The sequence below is a fragment of the Ceratina calcarata genome, unplaced genomic scaffold (assembly GCF_001652005.2).
Source record: "Ceratina calcarata isolate Rehan_Ccalc_2016 unplaced genomic scaffold, ASM165200v1 scaffold329.2, whole genome shotgun sequence".
Taxonomy (NCBI): domain Eukaryota; kingdom Metazoa; phylum Arthropoda; class Insecta; order Hymenoptera; family Apidae; genus Ceratina; species Ceratina calcarata.
This window is the reverse complement of record NW_017155624.1, coordinates 1,503,369-1,524,335: the sequence shown is the minus strand read 5'-3', so window position 1 is coordinate 1,524,335 and position 20,967 is coordinate 1,503,369. Positions and strand designations below refer to the sequence as shown.

The following is a 20,967-nucleotide window of genomic DNA, read 5'->3' as shown; positions in this document are numbered from 1 at the left end:
TGCGCTAATAAATATTGCGATAAGGCAAATATCTGATTTCCTTTGGATTAACAAATAAATGGATGAAACGAATCTTGGCATTTTTATTTTAAAATCCTTGCCCAAGTGATCAATCCTAGGTAGTACCTAGGAGGTACGGCTACTTAAAATCAATGTCCGAACTGAATTCACGAGTTAGACTTGGATACGCTAACAAATGAAGAACTACAATTTCCAATGACTTCCGATTTTCCGAATATTAATTCAGAAACTAATCTCAATTAAACACTGATATTCATTAAGATACTAAATGCCAATTACTTTTATTCTTACTTCAAATGCAAAATATGGTGTGCACTAATGAAAATAATGTAATACAAGTGTGACAAAATTTGAAAACGAGTTATTCTCTTTTCGTAGTACTAATCTCGAATCAAGTATAACGTTGATAATATCAACGTTCGACGGTTACCTATTACCTATCGTGCTGGAAAAAAGCATCGGCACCGGCATCGGTGAGCCTGAAGGTTGGTACACTCCGGAACAGTCATTCTGTAGGATTTCATAAATCTACCTTGCCGGTTCGAGCCCTCTTGGGCCCTTTTTTCGGGCCGCGCGTTAACACAGGCGTTGCCACTCTTTAGTAATCTCTCCTCGGTGCATGAATCGAAGTTGTAGTTCTGCGTTATCGGCGACAGAAACGCAAGTAGGAGGAAAATACAGGGCCAGAGCGTACACGTTCAATTGTCAAGTGCGTAGAGTGCGCTCGAATGCTGGTTGCTTGTACAAACATTCACTTACGACGATCGTTTAATTTTATTTCTGTAATATTAGTTTACATGCAATCTTTATGTTCCTCTAAAGTGGACGCATTAATAAAAGGAATGAACTGTTTTATTAATGGGAAGCTTACTATTTAATATAATCCATTATCTGAAATTATCTAAACGTTCTTTTTATAAATCCTCAAACAGCTCTTAATAACAGATAACACAAATTCTCAATTAATTAAGTTAAATATGTTAACTTAATTGTGACTGGTAGCATTTCGCTGAAATTTTCTCGAATATCGAAATTAAACGTGTATGTCTGTAATAAACGCAGAGCTTTGCGAAAATCATGAATGCCTGTGGACTATTCTTCGAAATGGCCCGTTGGCAAAGTTGTCAGGTCATTTGAGGACAAGTTGTTTCTTTAGATTCCACTGTTTACGATCGGCCGGCGAATAATATCACAATGTTAGCCACATTTCGTTCCTCACATCTGAACCGCCATCCACCCTCGTTTGCATTCCAAGGTTTACGACCAGCCCAAACATGATGTCGCAAAATTTACTACCAGTACCAGTCTAAAGCAGCAACACCCATTAATCGAGACACAACAGATTTCTTTAATCGAGCTTCTTGCTCGTTGAATGCCAGACCGTTCGGTTATAAAATCGAATTTCGCGAGGCCGACATGGCCCGAAACGTATTAGCGAATTAATTTCGTCAATAGTCCTCTAATTAAGCGACAAGGGGATATCGGTTGTAAAATGGCGAAGATAAAAATGAACGTAATGCCGTTCGTAAAAATCAAATTCATAATTTCTCAAATGGTTCCAGTGACTTGAGAAATTGACAAAAAAAATGGTAAAAAGCAAAATACAATGTGATTTACGTTCCATGATTACGTGAAGGAACATTTTTGACCAGAGTACAGTATTGGATTGAAATCTGCAAAAGCAGTGAGAAGGTCTTTAACAAAAAGGCTCGATGTTTTCTTATCCCCATGGAGCCGATGAAAGCGGTTCGTGGCTATGGTGGTCCCCGGTCTCAGGGCCGAGGAACGTACTAAATCAAAAAGCCGGAACATTTTTTCGCGGCACGCCTGTTACCTCAACGGATCGTGTTCGTGTTCGCCGCGGCACGCTTTTTTGTGTATCCCATCGCCGCATCGCATCGCATCGCGTCGATCAAATCAAAAGAACGTACCTACCTATGGTGAAAAGTTAGCAGCAAGGATATTGAAACCAGAAAAGTGCATTATAATCTCGAGCCGAGTAAGTAGGCAGTCCATCATTAGGCAGAACCGGTTTTTTCGGCCCACCCTGGGTCCACGCGCATTCGTGCTGCTACTCATTGCTTATCGCTAATCTCGTGCCAGTGATTTCTGATTGATTTCTACCGTTTCTTATAATCTTATTATCAGCCGTAGATCGTGGATCGCGGTCGCTTTTTGCGGTAGGCATCAGTATCGGCCAATCCGAAGAGCCAACAAGCCACGGTTCCGTCGCGTCGGTCCACGGTCGTCGAACGTGGTCCAGACACCTTTCTTGTGTACCAAGCAAATTGACGGAGGCTTATTTGCCGTGCAAAGATAGAACTCTCTTTCCCTTTTAACCTTACACACACTATCGAAGTTAATTTAAAGGCTTGCTCTCCCTGCAAGTCTAGGCGTCAAGCTTTGAGATGGAAATTAAGCGCGTACGTGTGCTCGACGATCAAACCAGATGCGCCGATTTTCTGCTTCGAGAAAAGAGATTTGAAATATTTATCAATATTTTCCAATATCTCTCTCTCTCTCTTTATCAATTCGAAATTTCACTTCTCTACGACACTCTTATGTAATTGCAGTAAACAGGAGCACGAGCTGTGCAAATAAATAGAAAATTGTAAGATAGGAGAATGTTGCATGTACACTTTGTCAACTGACTGAGTGTTAAGTAAAGAACAGGTATTTCATTTACCATGCATGATTGAATTTTATTACTTTCTGATCGCAAATATAGATAAAAAGCGAGTCGAGATAAAAAATATATTTAAATCGTATAAATTACGTTGGATAAGTGTTATACGATTGTTAAAAATCAACTCCTTACATCACACTTGCAGCATGCAGATATTTAATCGGCACGATTGATAACAGATAATTATAAGAATGTATAAATTCACAGACATTTGCCGTGAAATAAGAGGTCGTGTTTATTATTGTACATGTTTTATAAATATCTTCAAATGGGAGTCAAATCATAAATATTAAAATATTCTTTAATTAATTCATTCATTGTTCTAAGGTAGCTAGCACAGGAATTTTCATACGATATCAGGCGAGAATTATCAGCGAATTGTTTCTACACAATTACTAGAACACATAATATGCAAAATGTGACGCCCGCCTATTTATACTGCAAGATAGGCTGGCCGAGAACCTTCTACTCGAGGCATAGCGTAACACCTACGCATTATCTTTACGCGAGACACGCGTATGACAACGGGCGCGTGTGGCGTTCATACATCACGCAGCGAATAACGGGTACATCGTCCGGCTCCTGCGTCAGCGGCGGTGGAACGACTCCCGTCAAACAATTTCTAGCGTACTTGGCGCGTGTTGGGAGAAGACACGGGTGTCAGTAAGAAGTCACTCGTGCCGGTGAGAGGGCTAAATCACGACGCGAGAGGGCTGAAAATAACCAGCGGTGTGGCTGACCTCTCGTCGGTGCCAGCCTGCATCAGATGTAACCGCACACCGGCCTCGTTGTACACACGAATCGGTAGATTCTTCGCCGGAAACCATCCAAGATCGATTTTAAAAGGGCTCGTATCATTTTGTTCCGCCAGACGTCAAGTTTATTTGATTCTTCACGCGTACCATTCGTTCGCTTCCAATTTAGCTCGCCTTGTTTCTATTCCCATCGCGTCGATAGATAAATCATACTCCAATAACGTGTCCAGATCGGTCTGCAGATAGGGGGTGAATCAGTAAGGAAATTCAGGGTTAAACTCTCAGAGTTTCGTTTCATTCATTTGACTGTCATATCGAACGTGAACGAGCAACAACGCGAAAACAGTTTCTATAGTGAAGATGAAAAAGTTAGAGATAGTAGCAGTACAGATTGAAGACAAAAGAGAAAATTGCGAGCGTGATATAAGAAACTGGTTTACCGGCGTAAAAAGCTCTTGCCCGCAATGAGGTTTTGAAACAACAACTCCTACCGTCTCGATTATAGCGTACAAGTCGAAGGCAGAAAGAAATGGCAGGGGAGATGCAGAAACCCTCGGAGGCGGCAATATCTTTCGACTATGAAGTATAAAGGAAAGAGATGCGTTGCAAATTCTTTTCTGAATCGCCAATATCTCGTCGCTGCTGCCGAGCTCCGTTGCCAAGCAATCGACAGAAGATTATCATGCGGTAGAACCAGAAAGGGGGAAACCGGTGCACGATCTCGGTTAACCGATACCAGTCGAGATAAGGGGGCAAATTGTGGTTACAATGTTGTGCATACAGTCCCAGGCAACAAGTTTTTCAATCATAGTACATGTGTATATGGAATGCTCCGAGTTGATTCGTGATTTATTGTACAAAAGAAATCTTGACACTTTTGCAATGAATATAAACTATTTTTTTATTACATTGAAACGCATGTCAAACCAAATTATGATCTTTTTATTTCAGATTCAAATTATTGTTAACTGGCATACATATAAATTTTCTCCCAAGAGTCGTAAACAAGCTATAAATAATGATGAATGGATTTGTCTAGTCAAACTCCACCTCTAGTCGATCGCATGTTTACGCCTGATAGTGTCGAGGCTACGCGAAGGAATTCGTTTTCTTCAGCTGCCTAGAAAAACGAGTAATACTAGTGCGGTTTCGTTCGTTCCGTTGTTTGCTTTAAACTGGAATAACCCCTAAGCAAGTACTGTCATAAAACAATTAATAAACTTATTCATAGTTGATATAACACGTAAATATGCAAAGTGATTAAAACGTTTAAGTAGTAATAAAATAATAAATTTTCATTCACTTTGTAATTTGTCGTAAGATGGAATATCCTTTTGCCAGCGACTGTACTTCGTGATTACAACGCTACAATTTTGAAGACTATCAAATTTCATTTTTTTATTACTTCCAATTTTATTAAAGATCTGTAATTTTAACGGACGTTACAAACACTTTTCACTATTCCTCCTCAGACATCTTGGGAATGCCGCGAGCTTTTATACAATCACCGAAAATGATTACGGTTAATCATGATGAAAATTCCTGTGAGAATATAGTGCCTCTAATTAAAACCAAGGGCGTATCGCATGCTTTGGGCATCGCCGCGGTAGTCCAAGCAGAGGGGAACTGACACGCCGAATATACAAAATTCTCAGCCGGTGCAGAATGAAAAGAGAATCGCGATGCAATTGCATATATAAACAGTTTTAAACTTTCTTCAAATGTAAATTCTGTTCGAACACGGCAATACTCAAACTATATTAAATATCTGAAAAATGTTTAATAATTTATGAATAAAATCGTGGAGTGAAAAAAGAAGAAACCATATTGTTTAATTTTTATTTTAAATAAAATAACACTGGAGTAAATGGTTTATTGTCAGAAGACTCTGAACGTGATTCACGTGTGAAGGTAGAAATCCATTAGTTGCCTACGCCTATGCTTGATATCTCCGTCCAACTGCAATCTTGAATGGAGAGTTTAGCACCAAGGAAGATGAATGGTATGGAACAAGTCCTAGTGCAACATTGCTACTTTGTCGGCGCGTAGACGTACGATATGGTAGCACTTGACGCGATTTAGGCTCAACTCACACTGTATATAACATTTATTTAGACATGTGCCCTTAACCAATCCCGTTATATTCGTAACATTGTAATTCTTCTATTAAATTTAGTACTCTAACAAAATTACTTTCACGATTATGATTCTACGCGAACTATACTTTTACTTCACTGATTATTTGGTTGTTTATCAAAACCATGCATGGACGAATGTGATAATCAGTTTAAGTATAAATTAAATCTGCAGCTGTTCAAACGTGACCAATTTACTTGAATTTTTGGTAACACCTGCCACTTATTAATTTATGCATGCATCTGATTCAAACTCCGTTTTATCCGCTATCATTTTATATTAGTTAAACATTTTTTATCCCGACTATGGGCTTCCTTTAATTTCATTCCACGTTGTACATTTTTTATTATCGAGCTAATTAAAGGATAACAAGTATCTGGTTGCTGCTTTAACAGTATGTGTTCTGCGGCTAGCCTACTCAGATATGAACGGATCTTAAGACTAGATAAACGGTCGTAGAATGAGCAGGAGGAAAAAAGGAACACGCAATGCCTGATACTGAACGAGGAACCGAACATCGCATTGGCGTAACAAGAAATCCGAATCTGCGTCGCGTGGAAAATACCGGCTTCTTCGGTGCCCGAAGGGCCGACCGGCTCAAGGTTTGATACATCGAATGGCAATGATCTCCATTTACAACGTGTACAAGACAGCGATCAGCCAAAGGCGAGTTTCAGACTTATTGCAGCTTTCTTTTTTCTGTTTCGTAAGACCGGCTCCCCGGCGTTCTTCCTTGCATGTCTTCCCTCTCACCTTCAATCCGCCCTCTTCTTCTCCCTTTCTCCGTCTCTCTCGCCCGCTTTATATTACACTATACCTTTTTCTTACGACTTTGTACCTCGACGCTTGTACTCTGCCCCGTTCGTGCATCTCTGCAGGCGCTGTTGTGCCTTGCAGAAATGTCCATGCGTGATCGGAGAAGAGGGAATCGGTGAAACAAAAATGGAACAATCACGAATGAGGCGGGACCGTCAATGGGTGGGTAGGCGCGCGAACAACAGGGTAAAAGAGAGGAGAAAAAAAGAAACGGCGACACGCTGACGGAGGGAAGGAAGTACCGACAGAATTTGTAACCTAAGATGGTGGTAGCGCGGGTAAAAAGCTGAACGCATAACAGCGACATGAACGTAGAAACCGCAGCGCGGCATTTTCTTCCAGGGCACGTAGCAATTTACGATGTTGCATACGTGGTAGTATTTGCGCACGTGAAATCGCGGGGCAGTTGTGGCGTACGATCGTTGGACGAAACCGAGCGCGTTTGTGGATTTGTACATGTGCGTTCGTGAATGAAACGAGTAGTCACTTGGTGCGCCTTCCCTAGGGGTTCATGCTCGGCTCGCATGAATAATAAATAATAAAATGTGATCGAAACAAAATTGGAGGGTTGCCTCGCTCTAAAAAAAACCACTGAACAGATCGGGGCTATTATATGGAATTTAAATACGTAATTTACCATAATATTAGTCCTTTGCTCGACAAACATTAAGCGGATCCGAGCAGAATATATTGATTGTTCGAGACCCCGAATTTTCTCGATCTACTATGATCTAAAATGTCGAAAATTACTAGCATAACGTGAGACTGATTAGATAACAGATTTGCATTGCTTATTTAGTCGATTCTCATTTTCCAATCAACCGTGAAAATATCATAAGTTTTCCGTCACTATGATCGCCAATTTTTGAAACCGAATATTTACGATCTATGGATGAAATCTGAATCACTAAACTGTAGATTATATTGACAAGCAAGTTTAACACGTTCGAGATACGATATCGTTTCGATGTAGAAGTGCATTTATTCTGATAATGCTATCTGTTAAGGCATTCGTGATGGTAACACGTTTCACGACTGTGAATTATAACTTAAAAAGATTTTTTTGATTATTTTTTTAGATTATTGGGTGTTCCACATAAATAAAGTTTCAAATAATTGTAATATAAATTGTAAAATATACTTACAATTAGTCGTGCGTTAAGCTATTTATTTCTGGAGGAAAATGCACTGCATTGCACATATATATAATCGTTATTCATCTCTTCATAATTTAATGTGTAGGTGAAATTAAAACAAACTTCTGACACGGAATTCTTGCACCTTCATCCGAGTGACACCTAACTTACAATTAGACGCACGCGGCGGTCACGTGGTGTTCGAAGCGCATTCGTGAGCTCTAAAATAGTAAGATGTGACATTTAGCATGTCTGTACGCTTTGTCATGATTGATAAACCTTGTGCAACTATAACACTGCGCATGCAAACTGCATGCATAACAAAATTATTATCTTGTAAATTATTATCGCCTTAAAAATGACGTTAGGCAAAAATTATACACTTCTTCGAAATAGCTTCAGAAACGTTATGAATTTATTAACCCAAAAGTTTCGCCTGTTATGTTGATTTCATGTTAGAGAGGCATTAAAAGTGTCTCATAGTCTTTGAAATGTATTTCTATGAACGATTGTATTCTTCGGCTGACGATCGAATCGACGCACCTGAGACCTGCGAAGCGCGGTATTGTTTACGGATACAAGTTTTTATTCGAAAGATAACGATCTAATGAACTTGTTTCAACCGAAGATACATCATGTAAAACCGGAATCGGGAGATTTGAATTAAAACCTGAAGACTCTCCGGGCCAAAGCCGAAGAGGTGGCAACCTTGGATATGATCCGATCGGCGGTCTGCTATTTCTGCTTTCTGGTACAGTCCCGAACAAAACTGATATGATTTTGGACATAACGGGTATCGCCAGGACGTGAAACGCAGAAGCGGAGAACGACGCGGTCCACGCTATTGGTCAGCACGCCGCTGTATGCATGATCGCACCGCACCGACCGAGCCTGACTCACGTCGGTGTCGATCACTGACCAGTCCGGCTCGATCGGCTCTCAACAGAAAAATATGTAATCTGTACACTTTGTCGCTCTGTGCGGTTGACCATCGTAATGGCCGATCGGGTTGTCACTGCAATTCCATTCGATCCGACCTGACGATCACGCAACCGGTTCATTTTCAATTCAATTCCCGCGTCCGCGCCCGCTTCTCGTACGCTTTGGAGAACGTCCGGAGGTCAAGAAGCAAAAATCCGCTTACGTGTCGGTCAACGTGCTTCTTTACACATGTGCATAGATACAACGTTTCTGTCTTAGTTAACATACAAATAGTTTCATATACTACACGTGCGCAATAGCAATTTGAATTGTGAGTTAAAAAAAATTATGAGCGAAAGAGACGGAGGATCTCGTTGTGCATTCGCGGCTTCTCCGTGGACATTAAGTTACAATTAGCATCGTAATGAACGTCCGTTGCAATATCCTAGAGTTGTATATCACTTGGATGATCTCTATTATTCATGCGACACGTGGAAACAATTTTGCAATACTTTTCACGTTTCTTATCTGACTAGAGCTATGACGTGTTTCACAGCACGAAGAAGGGTATTATCTAAGCGTGGCTTTACGTTAATTACATCATTGCTTGTCGTGTACGAGCTCGAGGCACGTGTCGCGCGTATCATCTAGCCTCCAATTGCACGTGTCCCGTTGAAAAAAAAGACCGTCGCTTAAACGTGATCCGATCGTCTGGGAAAATTACTCGTAAGTAAAAGTTTCATAAGAAGTTGCAACTTTCGATGAAGTAATCAATGCTGATTTTCATTAAAGTCAATCTTTATTTATTTGTATGAAACTTTATATATCACACGGGTCGAAACTTTTGAATGGGATTGTGAAAATCGCAGCCTCATGATCCGCGTTGATCCAAGCACAGAAATATTAGATTTCAATACTGTAATACTAACATATCGATTTTACGTTATGACTTGCGTTGCGGCTGACGTTTAGGAAAATGTTAAAATAATAATAATAATAATAATAATAATGTAAAAATCTGTTGGGTCAAATTCTTATGTACGAAAGTAGAGAGTACAGAAACGATTATTTCATGGCAAGATTTACTCTCAAATGCCGTGAAGCAGCAAATAAACGTTGCAGTAAACCGTGCACCGCTCTGGAGGATCGGCGTAAATAATTGAAGCGGATCCAAAGGCATTCACATAATCTGGCAGCGAGGCGCCTCGTTTTCTCTGTTTATAACCAGGCCTGTCACGGTGCCAAAAATAATACAAAAATACATATAAGTGATATAATTCATACAATTGAAATGTAAGAAGCTGGGGAACCGCTGCCAGATAGAGTTGCCAATTGCAGGTTTGGAACAGTGTATAAACTTGTCCGGTCTGAAACAGTGTATAAACTTGATCGACCGCATAGTTGCGCCGCTATCGTATCTTGCGATCTTTCCGCAGAGTTATTCATGATCATCGAACCCGAGCTGTCGCGACCGATTTTCGTTTATACGTATATCTCAGCATCTCAAAACTTCAGACTCGTAATTCATGCTGCGAATTGTGCCATTTCATATTGTACAGATTGGGACAATGATTCCTGGCCAGCTAGAGGATCAAGATTAAAAAAAATAGTAATAAATCTATATATGTTTTCTCAGTGCTCGATCTGCCATTAATGCAACTAGATTTTGACATCATTTTGACGTTTTGAAATTAACAAATTGTATACGACCTGTATTTGTAGCTGACAAGTAGAGCTAAGAGTTTTGTATGAAACATGTCTCGATTGGACGAACAAAAATTTTTGCAATAAACAACTTTGTTTATTAGTTAATTGTTCATACTAGCGAGAAAATTTGTTGTACATAAGTACTACTATTACCTACAAGAAATGTCGTATACAATTTTTTATATTTCGAATACTTCAAGAGTAATCAATGAATTATTTCGTCCATCGTCACATACTTCTTAATGAATGGAGTTAGAAGAAAATTGCATAAGACCTTTTTTTGTATCTGACAACTACACGAATGTTTAACACTTCGGATAACAAAATCTAATTAGAGAGAAATGAAGTAAGAAATAAAATGCGAAAAGTAAAAAATAAAAGGTGAACATAATTTAAAAGCAATGCGATGAAATGCATATCTATAAATACATACGTACATCGAGTTCCACCTAATTGGTTCTTGAATCCAGAATGTTGGCTGGCCTTCTGCTCGATACTCGTTCCAAAGATAGTGCGCACCTTTTTATGGCATTCAGAAGGCTTTCTAACAAGTGGTATTCATTCCATATCAACGAACGTTAAAACGGATTAATTACTATGAAGGGAACTGACAAGCGGGTAGATGATAGATAACAACGTTCCTGGTTAAGTTAGAGCGAGATAGACTAACAATGCGCATGAAACTTCTTGTCATACGAGGAGCTATTAATGCACCGTGAATTCATGTAAAATATCTGAAAGTGAGGAACACTGTAACGGAGCAAATGTAAATGTAATTATAGTACATTTCTTATTGCTATCGGGACACTCAGCCACCATCGTGAAGTCGATGTACCGGTATTAAAGTAATTATGATAAGTGGAAATAGAACATCCTGTAAATAGTGCTTGCGTATAGATAAACATTCTGTTTTAAATATTTCCTATATAAAGGAAGTGGAGAACTAATTTCTTGATACTCGACGTGCAAAATTATTAAATACGATTAAAGAAACTATATGAAATGAATTTCAAGAGCTGGATTTAAACACGTCATTTCTCATATTTTTCAAATGATTAATGCTGTTCTTATAATTTTTGAAAAACAATCGAATTCGCGAAAGTCGCGTGTACCTCCCGTACGGTAGAAATCCGAGACCGATTTTTGATCGTTAGAGCAGAAAAATGCAGCTACTGTTCAAGGGTTAGCACTTCGCAGCGAAAGGCAACCCATTCATCTTGGGTATGAATGCATTTTCCATCGTGCGCTGACAAGAAACGACGACGAAACGATCCGTGTTAGAACGTATGTGTAGCATATCTGTGTTCAAGTGGAAATAAGCCGGGCGTCGTAACCGGGCATAAGTACGGGAATTCGTGTATAGGTCTATAAAAGTCCTCGCAACGTTTAACTGCACCGTCCCGGGTATAAACTAAAGACTATATTGCTTATATAATGCAGAAATATACCGTGGCTAAGGGGATGCAATGCTTTTATAGAGCCGACCGGCCGACGCGCGCGGGAAAACCGCGCTAAAATTTCATTGCCTCCTCGTTTAATTTTTTATCCCTCTTCCTGTTAATCCTCCTTTTGTTCGCTCTCTTTCTCTCCACTACGAGGTTCGCGTGCATATAATCACTCACTACATTCCAGTTTGTTGTCCCTCCAAGTGGCTACAAGCGGCGAACCGTACCTATACACGTTTTTTTGGCATTCAGATTTGGTGAAAATTGTCCTCGTGCGTCCTGAGAATTGTTATTCATGACAGCAAGCATGGATGTTAGGATTCCAATACACTTTCAAAGGGCAATTACATCATTTTAGTTATTATTTTCATTAAAAACTGCAGATTACCAATACTTCCAAGCAATTGAATTTAATATAAAACGTGACAACGAGACAAATATGAATTACCGTTTGCTGGGCAAATGGTGGAAAAGTAAATAAAAATAATCGTAAAATTAAGAGCCACGAACTACAACGAATTTTATAGGTGTTACAAGCATAGTCGTAAAACGTTTAATTTAATAACTCATAACATAATTATTTGACAGACACGTATATTTAACGACAATAACTGTTCCCAGTATGTGTATCTGTGTTATATTTAAATAAATTTTTCTTTAATAGTGAGGAAGAATTCAACGACTGTTCACCAATGTCGTTTTTGTTACCGAGCTACATACTCCGAGTAACCGTATCTTCATTTTTAACGATGTGATCCTATTCTAACATATTATTAACTTCATCATTAAGGATAATTCGTAGCTACTGTATGTAACCCGAGCATCTCATTATGTGCTACAGTATGGACTAATTTTAGTTTGCTAAGAATATATTAAAAAAGTGCATATTTCACCAATTGGTTTGATTAGCCTAATAGCTTGAAGATTTTATGGTTAATGGAGTCACTGTAGCGAGAAATTGAAGTCTGTAAGTAAAATTTGTAAAGTTACAAAGTACAATTAACGAGTTTATTAAGCATGAGCGAAGAAATAATTTGCAATCATGTAATTAGTGAAGACGTATAATGCGTTTTAATTTACATAATTTGATGAGACAAGAATGAGACATATCTACGTCTTGTCTAATGTACATTTTATGCATGCCAGACTTTATTTACTATTTCCTGCATATCTCTTACTCCTGACACGTGTTACGTATGCATGTTTTAGCATTAAATAATATGCTAAATAGTAGATTATTTCCTTGTATAAATAATGAAAGAATTTTTTCTCGGAAAATGTTGAAAAATTCCATTCAGCAACGACCAGTGTTTAAGTAATTCCAGACGTTCGACTGCTAATTTGTTACACTTAAACGTATTACTGGGTCCCAAACGCGCGCCGTTAATTGCGAACGATATTCGTGCAGGAAAAAGGCGGGACCGAAGCAGTGAACAAAGGGGCTTCGTTTTCGAGAAAACGAATTAAGAAGAATTGCTATTGCGTGTATGAGGAATCCGTTCGAAACAGTGTCCAAGTCATCGCTATAATTGCGATCGAACATATTGGAATTTCCTCCATCTATGAAATTTAACAGAAAAAATAACAGAAGGAACTGCAGTTTACTAATAGAAAAAGCTAATGAATAATCAGTCGATCGTTAGTCATTACAAATCAATGATCCACATTTTTTACCGGTCGAATAATGCTGATAGAAAATGATTTAGTTAAATGGAATACTTTTCAAATCCCAGTCACTCATATTCTCGAAACCGATACCGAATTATTATTACCAATCGATTACTATGTACACCGAAAGTGATTCACAATTAAATCAAACCGCAGAGTCATTGTCTCTTAAGTAAAGACTTGTTAAACTCAATTGGACTCAACGCAGAGAATATGCTCATCACTTTAACAACAAAACGTGCCGCAACGATTGACAAGCCATCGTATCCGGGTAAAGAAGAGGAAGAGAGTCCTTCAAATTATTTCCAAGTGCGCTACTCAAACCGCTGTCCCGTGTAATCTCCATAAGACGCATAATTGTTCAGTGTTCATCCTCTTCGTGTCGTATCGGACCTCGCCAGGGGCTACGGTGAAACGGAAACGGTATCTCGTCCTCCATCTTCGTTCCGCACGCTTCGAGCATGAGCGTGTCCTTAAATCTCCATACGTTTTGATAAAGGGACATCATGCAAAAAATTAATCCACACTTCGGAGAACTGGAGAATATTTGGAGCTAAAGGAATATCGACACTCGCTCTTTATTTCATCATTATCGTAACCATGTGATAAGTATAGACAATCAGTAAGAAAAGGCTAGAGGAAGGAAGTTTATAATAGCTATCGATAAAACGGCATGAATCGTGTTAGAATTATTTAATGCATATGATACGAGTATAACAATTAAAGATAGGTCGAATACAGTGAGTAACGATACGTGCACACCTTCAAATTTTGTCGAAAGTTCTGCTCGCGTAATAGTATCTGCTGAGGTTCTTTTCCCCTCCATACATCGTAAGAACATCCGTGTAGCACACACACGACCCGTTTATAGATCATTCAATAAATAGCTACAGTGGTTATACCGATTAATACAAGTAGATAAAATCGAAGCGAAGACGCGATACCTATTTCCACATCTCCATTCATCCCTTTCTTTTACCTGCCCTGTTTTTTTTTTTTACATCCGTCTCTTTCCTCATTTCGTTCCCGTGCCCCTCTTTTACGCCGAACATGGTTCCGGATACTTTTACGCGATATCTTACAAGTTGTAAAAGCGAAACTGTCATCGAGTTGTAAAATCCTCGTTATGTTCATCCACCCGTGTGTCGTTCGCGCCGCGTCACGACCAATCACGTGAACGCTCGGGGACGGAGAAAGTACAAAACGGGGTACAGGAAAGAAATATCCCGTACCATTATATGTAGCACCGATCATAATTACTCGATCGATAGAGAGGTTTTTATGCTCACCCCTCGCGCTTAACAAGAAATCCTGTGTCACGACGAAATAAATGAAGTCGAGCCAAGGACTTTTATACTGCGACAGGCGCCCGCTTAATTTCGCGTACCTCAAGTCTCCTGTTTTTTTATTATTATAAATGTCTTACATGTCCTTTAATCGTATTACCTTATACGGTTTTCATTATATCGTGATATTGGAGTCGACTCTTGGAAACATTTGAACAATTATTATAGGATATCATCGTCGTTTCAGAATTACACTTTTTAATATACATGAGAACTATTACATACATACATATATATATATATCGCCGTTTTTCAATGTTACATGGAACTTTTACATATTCTTTTATTATAACAATGAGATCCGTGTAAACGGGATCGAATTGAAACAGTGACGAAAACGCCCGTTATCTTGCTTTATTAATACGTAATAGGAGCTGTCGACCGCAGAATGGTAAGAATAAAAAATAGTTGAGGGTAAAAATATTGATTACCTCTTCGCCGCGGTGTTCTCAGGCTGAAAAGTATAAACTCGGTTGTTGAAAGCCTGTTTGCATACGTGTCACCTCACGTCTATAATAATAAGTGTATTACAATATGAGAAAGGAGATTTATAGAAACACAGCTTGTATTTATTTACAGAGTGTAATTACGTGTTAAATCTGTCTTAACGATAGTACGGTGAATTTCGCCCCTTGTAACAGGAATGTCCTCGAAGAAGAGATTGTTATGCATTAAAAAAATACGATTCAATTACATCTCCGCCGCTTCTTCACGCGAGATGTTCTTTCGTTATTTCACTTGTGTTCAAGAACAGATAGCGGAAGCTTGCGCGTAACGTGAAGAATTAAGACAGCTGATTGAATTCTCACATTATGAAATGATAGACTGAAATCTGTATAACAAACGTTCTTCGAATATCCGCAACCGATCTTAAGAACATGTACGTAATACCGAAACTCTGGATTAAATAAAATAACGTGAGCCTTATAGTATTCACTGTTTACAATTAAAGTTGACTGATTGTACTGTACATACGCTTACTATTAAAACACTAATCTTTAAAAAGGAAACAAACAATAAATAAATCTACGGGGCCAACTATTAGTAGATTAAAGTCTAAAATAAACATACAGTTATCAAGATTAATCGACTAATTTGCTTCAAGTATAACTTGATTGAATCTGTCATGAGATTTCGCAATTTTGCAACATCTCTGTCCGAAACAGATTCATAACTTTCGCGTTAGAATGACGACTCTCGTTGACTCCTTTCACCTATCTTTGATGCTTTTCGAATGAAACTTCATCCGGTGCGGTGTGCGATTTTTGTTGAGAATTTTATCGAGGTTTCTCAACCGAACCGTGAATGGGAAATCACGTTTCCGGTCCCGCGGACTTTCCAAAGAGGAGTTTCTATGTCTGTTCGTGCGTCCCAGCGATCTCGGCAGCTGAACGGGAGCGGTGCACCGGAATCGATTCCATTCGTCGAACACCTTTCGTTCGCAACAATTCTCAAACATCTGCAACCGCACAGTATCGGAGAGCTAAAAGTTGTAACTTTTCAAATTAAAGGGTTTCCGTAAGTTGCTGCCGGAAGCACGAAATTGTAAGACATTAACTCATTCGGGATCGTTTATGTTAAATATTAACAACCGCGCACCGCACTCGGATGTGCACGAAACATGCTTGACACGTTATTAAGCCTGTACTGTGTGCCGGTACCGTTTTGTAGACAACAAAATAACGGGGTGTCTCTCGATTGCATTCGCGCAGCGTCGGTGCGCGACACTACGTGGTTGTTGGCCCCGCACGCGAGCCCGGCTCGTTTCTCGGGAAACAAACACGGAATATGCTTTTGAGCTACCTCGGATGAAGAAAGGAAAAATGTGAGAAAAAACTGTGGCGCGTAACCCACACACACTCGTTCACAAACTACCGGGCAATTGACGAGAAACACGATCGAACGAGATACGAAAACTAGCAACCATAAAGAGTCAATACGTAACGCACGATATTTTACTACTGGATGATATCAGAAATTTTTTATGAACGTTCAGCGAATTGTATTAAATTAATTAAACAAAATTTAAATCAAACCCGGTCCACAGAATTAAAGAATGAAACGTTTAAATGAAAATTTGAAGATATGCATCGATGGGCTCGTTCTCAATCTTTTGCGTGCAACTGCGTCATTTCCGGTATGCAAGTAGCGCGATACTTTTATAATTTCAGATGCGCGTGCACTCAGAGCGTGACCAGTGCTCATACATATAATTTAGTCAATCTCCTTGCAAACATCACACTAATTCGAGTTCTTTCGGATTCTACCCACATTTTCATCTCGTACCACCTGGCTAAAGCTCTCTTCTCAACGTTCTGTTACTTTCTACGTCCTCTTATCAATTAATACAGGATATAAATCCGCACGTTACAAATCTAGTTTATCGATAGGTGCTGTCACGTCCGGCGAAGATGGGAATTGCCGGACGACGAAAACTCGTTCCTGCAAACCGAAGTACCTGCGCACCGATGTTGAGTGCTACGTGAATTCGTTTAAACGGACCAAGTCATTAAGTGTATAGTAACAACCAATCGTTTTTCATCAAATTTTTGCTCGGAACGTGTTTTAACGGTGCGAAAGAGAGAAAATCGAAAAAAGATCGAGGTGGGTCGGGAGGCCGAGGGGACGTAGGTAGGAAGGTTACCGCGATGGAACCAGCGGCATAGGAGGCAAAAAAGGAGGACCCAAGCATGAAACAGCATATCGAAGAGACAGCCCTCGGTGTTCTTGTTTGTTCTTATTTGAAAATTAATTTGCCGTAAGATGGAACGACCAGTTTTTCAATGGTCGTTTTATTGCGTCGCATCATACAACTGAGACGTTCGCCGATTTTTCGATTACGACCGCGCAACCATCGCGCCTCCTCCTCCTCCTCCTCCTCCTCCTCCTCCTCCTCCTCCTCCTCCTCCTCCTCCTCCTCCTCCTCCTCCTCCTCCTCCTCCTCCTCCTCCTCCTCCTCCTCCTCCTCCTCCTCCTCCTCCTCCTCCTCCTCCTCCTCCTCCTCCTCCTCCTCCTCCTCCTCCTCTTTCTCCTCCCTTGCCCCGAACTAGCAAATTCCCTTAACGCGAATGTTGCTTTCGAGCCAGGAAACGTATACTTATTAACAATAAGACATCATCTCTCGTGGTACAATAAAAAGAAGTCTCTGTACGTCGTGCTTTCGATTATTCTCATAGAGCGGACATTATGTACATATAAAATATTTCATAGAGTATGCACACAAGATTTTACCCATAATTTATTAATAATCGTTCCAGCCACACTGAATCCAGTTAAAACGTTGCACGTGTAACGTACGTCGACTAATTTCCATTGAATATTATTTCGTTTCTTTCTTACGTACGAATATAAAACAGATGTATGATTAGGTGATTAGGAAAGCAATTTTTATTCTCACTGTATATATCTATTAAAAAGATTTGCACCCTTTTTCGGAAAGAAAACATACATATACATGTACTGATATATGCTTATAATATATTTATATCTATATAAAAATTCAAGGACGCAATTGTCAGAGTAAAGTAATAGCAACCCTCACCAGTAAAGTAATAAGACTTCCACCTCACTAGCGAAGGGGCTAAACTGCACGATTGGCGAGAACAAGGAAATTCGATCAGGTTTAAGTGAATCGATTTCGCGTCTAGCCCAATTTTGTGTAACATCATTCGCATAACGTGCAAAAAAACCTCCAGGCTCAAATGACGGTGACGGAAATTAGCGGGATCGCGCAGTTTAATTAAACTTTTGCCGATCGTGCAAAAAGGAGAATAGATTCTTGTCCGACTAACACAAATGATAGTTGGCCGTTCAAAGGCTACGCTACATAGAGCCACAGTCAGTCCGTCAGATCGAAGCTCATTTCATAAATTCATACCCGTGTATAAATCGAGTATACCACATACAACGTTATTAAATTCTTTTATTGAAAGTCGATTTTAAATTCGAAATTTCTTTATCTTGCAACAAGTGACACGGTCATTCCACGATTCGTATAGCAGATAGCCAGTTAATGGGCTATATCTAGATTAGTTTCAAATATATAGACAAGGATGTTCGGAACACAGGCAATTGGGCCGATTACCTGCGTCCCAAATCTCCAGGAACAATCTAATCCGTCGACACGTTAAAAAATGAAGTCTTAACGCCTACGTGGACGTTACTAGATTACGTTGGATCATACATGCAGCTAAATATACAGTAGAGGCGAAACGCTTCCATTTAACAAACGCAAAATGAATACTCACCCAATCTCTCCCATTCCGACGTACGTCGAATCCTCCTTTCTTGTTTTGATACACGTTCCTCGCTCCATGACGAATTCAAGAAGCGAACGTGATACAGATAGCGGCTAACGATCCCGGAACGCTCATTATTCTTACTATAGACGCGCTATAGAGTGCGCTTATTAAACGGACGCAGCTCCACTTCCGGACATTCTGCAGAGGCGTTTTAACCGTCTGGACTTTGCTCGATCCACGCACTGTTTTCGATTCAGATTTATACAAGATATCGTGATTCATTTCTGTTCGCTACCTTCTTTATATTCCCCCGGCTTGATGGACGAGATCGGTCGCTGACAATCGACAAGAGGACTCGCTTGATAATGGGATCCCTTAATACCCGTGCACGTGCACGTTATCCGATCGCGGGCACCTACACATTCTTTGCCAATCGAAAGCTGCTTGGCACCGTCCAATCCGCATGGTATGTACACGTACAGATCTCGCGTCAAGAAATGTTTCGTCGCGTTTATTTACAAGCGTCCGCTCGGCATCGATGGGCCATACGCGAGGATTAAGAGCAGACCGAGATCAACGAGAAATCCTGTGTGGTGGAAAACAGCGAGGAGTTCTAGGCAGTATACAGCGGATACGGTTTTTCAAAAACTCGGTTTGTTAAAACCACAGCATGCCTGTCGATTCTCGTCGAACCCATTCTTTACGGAACAGGTAACTGAGAATAGAATCAAGTGGATGGGATCGAGATTTATACAGTTACTTTAATAGCCGGGACGGTCGTGGGCGCGAGGTTGACAGCACGCGACGACACTTGATCATCGGGGAAGACCGTCGAACGGTCCTCAATCACAGCCGACTGGGCTCTAACCGGTTGGCTTGCTTTGCATGTTAACAACGCGCTGCGCGCTCTCTCTCTCTCTCTATCCGATGTCCAGTGCCGAAGCTAGTACGAATCTGTACGTGATAAAGCAAGAAAGAGAAGAGGAAGACGCGGCTCGGGAGGAAAATGTTCAACGGAAATAACTATTTGAGAAGTGGTAGACAGAAGAAACAAAGGGAGGGAGGGAGTGAGGGACACGGAAAGGAAGATAGACAGAAAGCGAGCGAAGGTGGCAGATTCGATCAACGAACCGAAGGACGTGCAAGGACGAGGGATGCCCGAGGTACATACCGTCCATGAACCCCGGCATCTCGCGAACCGCTCACAAAAACGTTCGTGATTTTCTTGTTCTCTCGGTTCAGCGTAGGAAAAAGACAAAAACAATAACGCGGAGAAACCTGGGGAACATAACGCTCACACAGAACACGCACGCTCTTGACTTTCCTCTCTATCATTTGTCTGCGGCTGGATCTCTTTTGTAATCGTAACACGAATTCGAATCGCGACGCTGCTGTTCGAACGGTGAGAACCTTCGGGCATCGGATTCTCCCCAACAATCTCCCCCGTTCGTATCCCAATCTCAAATCGGCACGACGCGAAAGTTAAGACCTCTCAGCATCTGTCGCCGCGGTTCCGATTCGTTCGCGGATGAAGCCAAAAAGAAACGCGCCGCAAATGAATTGTACAACGGAGCCCGTAGTTAATTCCTGGTATACGCATAACTAAGAATACGCATAGTTAAGAGTAAATTAATCATGAATTTCGTAATTTCGTATCACCAGGCAGCGACGATGACCAGGATGGTAAACAGAGAACGCGCTGCTGCTCCACGAACAGGGCGCGGCTGTCTCCCCCAAATGTTCCTTCTCTCTTTCCAGGCTAGCATATCACATGGGCGTCATTCTTCTTTGGATTCGACCTGTTCTTCCAGACGCTTTACTTTATCGACTGATCGGTAATCGATCTGAAATCAGAAAAAAAGGGTTCACCTGCGGTTAGTCATGTCTTACGTGTTGGCCAACTTCCTGGGAATCGTCGAAACGGAAGAACACTTTGTGTGCTCGATGTCCGGTCAACTATATCCCATGAAGTCGGCCTTATCCGCTGCATGATATCATTAAAGTCTTATATTCTATAATTAAATAATAAACCCATCTATCAGTTTTGTTTTATTCATGAACTTAACACTAGAAAGACTGAAACTTATAG

At 40.3% G+C, this 20,967-nt stretch overlaps 1 protein-coding gene and 1 long non-coding RNA gene across 3 annotated transcripts in view; both read right to left on the bottom strand.

Moving 5' to 3' along the window:
* Window positions 1–2,761: 2,761 nt before the first annotated feature.
* Window positions 2,762–8,180, bottom strand: LOC113464316 (uncharacterized). Its single transcript, XR_003389144.1, has 2 exons — window positions 7,560–8,180; window positions 2,762–3,698 (listed from the first exon to the last, which is right to left on the bottom strand). It is a non-coding gene; the product is annotated as an uncharacterized LOC113464316 (long non-coding RNA).
* Window positions 8,181–17,858: 9,678 nt separating this feature from the next.
* The window catches only part of dsx (transcription factor doublesex), a 57,762-nt gene continuing 54,653 nt past the window's right edge, over window positions 17,859–20,967 (bottom strand). For both annotated transcript variants that reach the window (XM_018024375.2, XM_018024374.2), the window contains one exon: window positions 17,859–20,722. The gene's annotated coding sequence lies outside the window, so the exon portion shown is untranslated. The remainder of the gene's footprint in view (window positions 20,723–20,967) is intronic.